This window comes from Cannabis sativa, chromosome 2 (genome assembly GCF_029168945.1).
Source record: "Cannabis sativa cultivar Pink pepper isolate KNU-18-1 chromosome 2, ASM2916894v1, whole genome shotgun sequence".
Taxonomy (NCBI): domain Eukaryota; kingdom Viridiplantae; phylum Streptophyta; class Magnoliopsida; order Rosales; family Cannabaceae; genus Cannabis; species Cannabis sativa.
Genome location: NC_083602.1, coordinates 33,271,878 through 33,280,680, shown reverse-complemented (window position 1 = coordinate 33,280,680; position 8,803 = coordinate 33,271,878).

Sequence of the window (8,803 nt, the reverse complement as noted above, 5' to 3'; positions counted from 1 at the left end):
TATACTTAAAATAAATTGTACAAAAATTAATTATATAAATAATTAATTTCACAATGTATAATATTTACCTATTTAATATTAGAAATAATAAGTAGTCTAGAAATAACTATCTAGAAAATATCTTATTTGACTAAGTATCTTTTCCACAAAATTTGAAAAAATATCTAATTTAAGTTGTATTAGAAAAAATCTAGAACTTAAATATTTTCAAATTTAAATTTAATTAAATATCAAAAATTAAGTTATAACCACTTAATTTAAAAATTTTCTATTTTAAGTTAATATTCGAAAAGATATTAACTTAAAAAATATCTAAAATATTCCATTTTAAGTTAATATTCGAAAAGATATTAACTTAAAAAATATCTAAAGAATCTTAATAACCAATGCCTAAAATTCCTCAACTTAATTTTGAATTTTAAATCCAAAAGATATTCAGATTTAAGTTGGTTAGTTGTAGATAGCAAAATATCAACTTAAATAGAAATATTTAATGAAAAATTTAAATTAAGCTCCAGAAAGAATCTAGATGGTTATAATTCTATATTTAATTAAATACAAGAAAATACACATAGTTTAGCTTAGAATAAAATTCTTTAAACTATGATTTTCTTAAATTAATTTCAAAATAAATGAAATTAATTATGTTGCTAATCAATTTTAATAGGTTAAACTAGTTTAATTAACCTAGTACAGTTATTCAAATCAGGCAAATGGGCCTTCACAATTGGGGTGGTTCATGTGAGGGGGTGCTGCGTTCAGTATGTCGTACCCACTACTATGGCTCCCAACTCTCACACAAGGCCCAAAAGAGAGGAATTTAACCTTAAAATGAACACCTGTTATTAATTGAATAGGCCCAAAAACTAAATGGGCCTAAATAAAATCTATCAAGAACTATGAAATTTTATTTAGCAACAACAACCTATATGCATCTATAATGAAATTAAACACATAGGCTCACACAGGCACACTTTGGATGGGTCCTATCATGTTGCTAGGTCATACACAGATGAAAGAAGATTGTAAATATACCTGTTACAAATTATTTACTTGACCAAGGGAGCCATCAGATCATTAGATTTGGCAAAAAGTAACCATGGCTATTTGCAATCAAGTAATAATAGGTTTTGAAAACTTACAAACAAGCTAAAACACATACTCCTGGAACAAGGTTAGCTGGATAGTTGGATGTAGGATTTATTTAATTTTAAATTAAATAATTAATTTCGAAATAATTAATTAAATAAAAAAAATTCGAAAAATTTTAAAAAAATTTGAAATAAAAAATTCAAAATTAAATTAAAAATTTAAATTTAAAATTAAACCTACAATTTTGAAAAATTAGCTTTCAACCAACCTAAATATCATTTCAAAATTTGCTAACTACTTTTAAAATTTAAATGTTATTTTATAAATAAAAATTAAATAAAAAATTAAAAAAAAAAAGATAAATGAATATCTTTTTCAGATTTTAAATGTAATTTAAATAAATAAAATAACAAAATTTAAAAGTTAGCAAAATATCTTACATCTTTTTAAAATTACATGATTATAATTATCTTATTTTAAATTTAAATAAGGTCAAATTATTTAAAAAAAGATTTAATTTTAAAATATTTAAAATCTGACCTTAAATTTAAAAATAAGATAAGATATAATCAAATTTAAAAATAAGATAGATTATTAAGCAAATAAGATAGATACTAACTTTTTTTAAATTCAAATTACACTAATATCTTGAAATAAATTTAAAAAATATTAAATTAATTCAAAATGATAATTAGAATTGAATTAGGAATAGTAATAGTATAAATACAGAACTACACAAAAAAATCGGAAGTTAATTCCATGAAAAAGCATGAAAAAACGAAGAAAAACGAAAAAATTGCGAGCTGTACGGACGGGATGCTGTGCATACCCATCCGCGCGCGCATGGTGCTGAAAACTCGGCGCTGGTGGGTTCTGGCAGGATTTCCGCGCGCGCACAAGGGTTTCAGCTCAACCCCAATTTTTTCGAAACTTCAAAAAATCATAACTAATTCAAATTAAATTGAAATTGAGTTCTGTAAAAAAGTAACTTGCTTAATTTTTTCCATAATATCCAATAAAAATAATTCCAGAAACAGATATTCAATTATTTTTCACAAAAATTCACAAACACCAATCAATCATCAAATAACACTCAATACAACATGATACCATCCAAAAATAAACAAACAATCGTTTTAAAGTCCAAATTTCTTGCAAGTAAATCAATTACCATGGCTCTGAGGCCAGTTGTTGGAAATTATTTTACCAGGATCTTAGATCTACTCACAAGTATGTTGATTAACATCCTAAATATGAACTTTCTAAAACGATAAAATAAACACATATAAAGTTTAGGAAACCTTACATTGGGTGCAGCGGAATAATATGACTCCTTCCGTTCAGATATCTAGCCCTTGATTCCTTTCTGTAGCAGAGCATTATCAATATCTGAACCTGGATCTCTTTCTCTAATTCTTTAGTGCTGAAACTCCTTCTTGCTGAAAGTCTTTCTTCACGATCTTCCTCACTATGATTGAGGTATTGCTTGTTGTGTGTGGGCACTCCTCTAATCACTAAAGGAATTTTGAAATATGAATGAAGAAGAGAGAGAGAGAGGGTGGCGACCAAGGTAGAGAGAGAAAGGCTTAGGTTTTCTGATTCAGAAGTGTGAAATTTAAGTGTAAATTTCCTGAAGCATTCACTATCTATTTATAGCATTCCACTAGTGTTAGGTTTGAATTATTTGGCATTGAAATAATGAAAATATCAGTTTAAATTTCCTACAAAAGTGGTCGGCCCTATACAAGTGGATTTGGGCCTCACTTTTTGCAATTTTGCAGTTTTATCTTTTCTCTATCTGATTTTCTCAAAAACGCCAATTTTCAAATTCAACCATTTAAATGTCAATTCTAACCATTTAATAACTATAAATAATTATTAAATAATATTGTCATTTATCATATTTATTAATTGAACCATACAAAGTATCATAATTAACAAATATGCCCCTAAAACTCTTTCTTTACAATTTTGCCCTTACTTAGTGAAAAATTCACAAATAGACATAGTCTAAATCGAGAATTATAATTGATTAATCAAAACCAATTATATGAGTCTTACAAGAAATATTATTTCAACTAGTGGGGGGACCATGGGTCTATATAACCGAGCTTCCAATAAGCAGATCACGAATTTATAACCTAAATTCACTGACTTATTAATTCTTCGTTGAATCCACACATAGAACTTAGAATTGTACTCTCAGTATATAGAATGCTCTATATGTTCCACCATATAGACACATCATTAGTTATCCATTGTTATAATCCTAATTTGATCAATGATCCTCTATATGAATGATCTACAATGTAAAGGGATTATATTACCGTTACACCCTACAATGTATTTAATCCTTAAAACACTTAACCCCGTATAAATGATATTTTAGCTTATGTGAAATGAGATCTCTGCCATTTATTTTTGTTTGGTCAAGCTCGAAAGAGATCATCCTTTACTTACTATTCGCCAGATAGAAGCTATAGATTCCATGTTTATGTTAGCGGTCCCACTCAATTGCACTACTGTGTTCTCAAAATGTACGTATCACCCTGACCTAAAAGTAGGCTTAACTAACAAATCAAAGAACACGAATAGCCTTTCGAGATTGAGCCTAATCATAACAGGAATAAGATCATTTGATCTAGGATCAACTAGGCGATATTGACTTGCATAGATATTACGGTAAGTTTAATAAATCTAAGTCAAAGTTCAATATCGGTCCCTTTCGATGCATACTCCATGCATCCAACCTGAGATTTACTTTAACCAATACTCTGGAAAGAACATAGTATTTCTCCAAATACAAGTAAACTCTGTTGTAGATTATCATATCAGTAAAACCCTATGTCTGATAAATCTAGTAAACTTTATTCACATAGTCATGTTTACTTTCCAATGTGTTGACAGCACAATAAACAGGATCAAGTATGTGAAAAGGATTTCAGAGGAATTTATACATTATGTACATATAATCATGAAATAAATCATGTGAACCATGCAACATTAAATGTTATTTCTGATCCATATTAATAAGTAAATCTGATTATATTGAAATGAGTTTTATTTAGGGCATAAAACCCAACAAAGATTCCTTTTCTTATAGCTCTTACAACAGTATCTCTGAATATATAATTCTTAGATAATTATATAGTCTTAGCTTAGCTGCTTTTTCGACCAATCCCTTGCCCAGTGAATATGCATCACTCTATATAGGGCTAGGAAGCTTGAGGAGGAAGAGTTTTCTCTCTCGTTACAATGCATATAAACAGAACGTGGGATCAATGCTGAATGCAAGGATCGTAGGATTGAGGCTGAATACACTGATAGTGGGATCGTGTATATGACGTATCCACGTAAATTGATCCCTGAGTTATAGGGATTGAGCTGATGACTCATGATGCGAAAGCTGAATTTGCTAAGTGTTGATTGCTCTGCACGGATCGCTCAATATCTTAATCTGGACATGCCAGTGAGGCATCTTGCTCAGCATATCTTCCCGAGCAGATGTTCCAAGTGGACGCCATGTGTCACCATTCTCGTGACGCCACGTCAGAGTGAAAAATTTGGGATAACATTAAGTATTAAGAATAAAATCAACTTAAATATTTAATTTTCAATTTAATTAAATGTATTAAATATAAGAATTAAATAATTAAATATAAAATTAACTTAATTATTAATTCTAATTTAGTACTAGGAAAAATATTCTAATTTAAGTTGGTCCAAAATTAATTAATAAATAATTAATTTTCAACTTAAAATATTTTCCTAATTAAATATTAGAAAATATAATTAGTTACTAGAAATAACTATCTAGAATATATCTAAATTAACTAAGTCTTTTTCTAAAATTAACTTTAAATTATTCAATGAAAAATAAATTTCATATATTTTAGAGTTCATTATGTTGTTAATTCAATTTTAATTAGGTTAGACTACTATAATTAACCTAATACAATTATTTAAATAAGGTTAATGGGCCTTCACAATTGGGGTGGTTCATGTGAGGGAGGGTTGGGTTCAGTATGTCGTACCCACTTCTATGGCCCCCTAACTCTCACACAAGACCCAAAGGAGAGGAATTTAACCTTTAAATAAATAATTGTTATTCACGGAATAAGCCCAATTCTAATTGGGCCTAAATAAAATTTCAATTACTTATGTGAAATTTTATTTTACCAACCTAGTCATTTAATTAATAAAACTTAAATGGGCTTCCTATATGCATCTAAACCCAAAAGCAAACATATAGGCTCACACAGGTCAAATGATTTGGATGGGCCCTATCATGTTACTAGGTTTACACAGATGAAAGAAATTGCAAAATTTATCTGTTACAAATTATTTATAAGATCTATTGACAATTGGACTATGATTAAAATCAGATCATTAGATCTGTCAACAAGTTAATCATAGCAATTTAGATCAAATAAATAATAGGTTTGTAAAAAAAAATTGAACAAATAAATAAATAAACGAACAAACAGTACAAACCAACATGTAATAGATAACTGGAAAGTAGGTTAAGATATTTCTATTTTAAAATTTAAAATTTAAAATATATCTTAATAAGAATTTAAAATTTAGGTTGTTAGAGAATATTTAAAAAAAAAATCAAAAACTAACAAATCTCCTAAATATCCTAAATTCTAACTTAAATTCAAATATCTAACCAATTTTCAAATTTCAAGTTTATTTAAAATTTAAATTAATTAAATCTCTAATAAGATAATATAATATAATATGTTGAATTTTAAAATTTAGATATTCCTAATATTATATTCTTAATCTTATAATTTAATAAATTAAATATTACAAAAATAAACAATTTGAAAAATAAGATATGTTATGGTTAGGATATTATCAAAAAAAAAAAATAAGAATTTCTATTCAAACCTAAACTAACAAATTTTTCAAAATTTCATGTTATTTTAGCCAAAATTAATTTTAATTAAAAATATCTAATAAGATAAAATGTTAAAATTAACATTTTTCAAATCTTATAGTTTTAATTTAATAAAATATATTTCAAAAAATAATAAATTTTGCAAATGTGATATGGTTAGCAAATTTTGAAATTTAAAACTAGATTATTTTAAAAAAATAATATTTTAATATCAAAATAAGATCATTCAAATTTTAATAATAAAATAAGTAATATCTGATCTCATAATTAAAATAAATAAAATAATCAAAATTACAAAATTAACCATAAGGCTATTTTTGTGGAAAAACAAATTTTCAAATTCAAAGCCTACTAATATCTAAAACTAATTTTAATTAATTAAAAAATTAATAAAAATTAATTTTATTCTGATAATTATATTTTTAATTGAAAATTTAGATTCTACACAAAATTCTACTGAAAATTTGAATTTTGTTTCAATGAAAAACGATTTTTGAATCAAAAGTTATGACGAAAATAAAATTGGTGCAAAGGGGTATGCAATGCATACCCCTGCGCGCGCGGAAATGGGAGGTTGACCGAGAGAAGAGGCTGCATGCAACCTGTTTGGCCGAAGGAACTCGGCGTGAGCAGCCCTTCAGACAGGGCTATGTTCGAGAATTCTCGGTCAGCTCGTGTCTGAAGAGGCGTGCTGTCTGAGTGTGTCCCTTGGGTCCGCGCGCTATATTAGATATTTTCATCCAAATTCAAAAAATCATAAATAATTCATAAAAAATCCAAATTGGGCTCTGTAAAATCCTAAATTCATTAATTTTTTGTCTATTTTCCAGTTTAAATAATTTCAGAACGAAATAAAAAATATTTTATAACATACATTGCGATTTTGCATACAATCATCAAATAAGCACATAAACCATCATGAAACCATCCAAATCAACACAAACATTGTTTTAAATCCATATTTCATGACCATGGCTTTGAGGCCAGTTGTTAGAATATGTTTAACCAGGATCTAGATTTACTACCATGTATGTTATTTAACATCCTAAATATGAATCTCTAAAACAATGTAAATAAACACATATAAAGTTTCAGAAACCTTACAGTGGGTGCAGCAGAATAATAATGGCTCCTTCCGCTCAGATCTCTAACCCTTGTATCCTGTCTGTAGCAGAGTATCACCAAGATCTGAGCCCAAATCTCCTTCTCTTGAATCTGGATTCTTCACAGCCTTACAAACTATGATTGAGTACCACTTGATGTGTGTGGGCACTTACTCTATCACTATAGGGTTTGAAAATATGAAGAGAGAAAGAGAGAAGAGTGGTTCCAAATAGGTAGAAGAGATGGCTCAAATATTTGACTGAAGGCTTATATGTTCATCATCTGTTGATATGAGGCCATCACTATCTATTTATAGGCAACCACCTAGGTTTAGGTTAGAATTATTTGGCTTTAAAATATTGAAAAATTAAATGGTAAATCCCCTTCAAGTGGCCGGCCATAGGATGTGGGCCCCCACTTTGCAATTTTACCATTTTTCAACAATTTATCCTTATTTTCTCAAAAATACCATTTTTCTAATTCAACCACTTAAATACCAAAACTATTTATTTAATAATTAAAATTAATTATCAAATAAAATTTCCATTTAATATATTTATTAATTAAACTTAGTAAAGTTTCTTAATTAATAAATAAGCCCTAGAATCTTTTTTCTTCACAATTAAGCCCTTGCTTAATGAAAATTCTTAAACTAGACATAGTCTAATTTTAGAATTATAATTGATTAATTAAAATCAATTAACTGAGTCTTACAAGCAGTAAATACCAAAACTATTTATTTAATAATTAAAATTAATTATCAAGTAAAATTGCCATTTAATATATTTATTTATTAGACTTAGTAAAGTCTCTTAATTAATAAATAAGCCTTAGAATCTCTTTTCTTCACAATTAAGCCCTTGCTTAGTGAAAATTTTTAAACTAGACATAGTCTCATTTTAGAATTATAATTGATTAATTAAAATCAATTAACTGAGTCTTACAAGTAGTATGGTCTCAACTAGTATGCGGACCATGGGCCTATACAACCGAGCTTCCAATAAGCAGATCTAGAATTTACCAAGTAAATTGCCTAACTTATTAATTCCTTATTGCATCCACCATAGAACTTGGAATTACACTCTCAGTCATATAGACACTCTATATGCTCCATGACAAAGATACGCTATAAACATATTACCATCTTTCTAATCCCAATAATCAAAGATCCTCTATAGATGATTTACACCGAGTAGGGATAAATTTATCGTTTCACCCCTCAATGTATTTTATCTTTAAAACACTTAGCTTCCTATAAATGATATTTCAGTGAGCTAATATAATCGCTGAAACAAGAGCTCTTCCATTTATCTCTATTAAGCCAAGCTCGAAGGAAATCATCGTTTCACTTCTATGTCCAGATCGAAGCTATAGATTCCATATCTATGTTTAGCGCTCCCACTCAATTGTACTTTCATGTTCCCAAAATGTATGTATCACCCTAACCAAAAAGTAGGCTTAACTAACAAATCAAAGAACATGAATAACACTCTTGAGATTGAATCTAAGCATGTCAGGATTAAGATCTTTTGTTCTAAGATCAACCAGTGATATTGACTTAGAAAGATATAACGGTAAGATTATAATATCTTTACCAAGATCAATATCGGTCCCAGTCCAATTTATACTCCCTACATCCGAAACTAGCATACTTTGCCAATGTTCTCGAAAGAACATAACACTTATCCAAGGTGTAAGTAT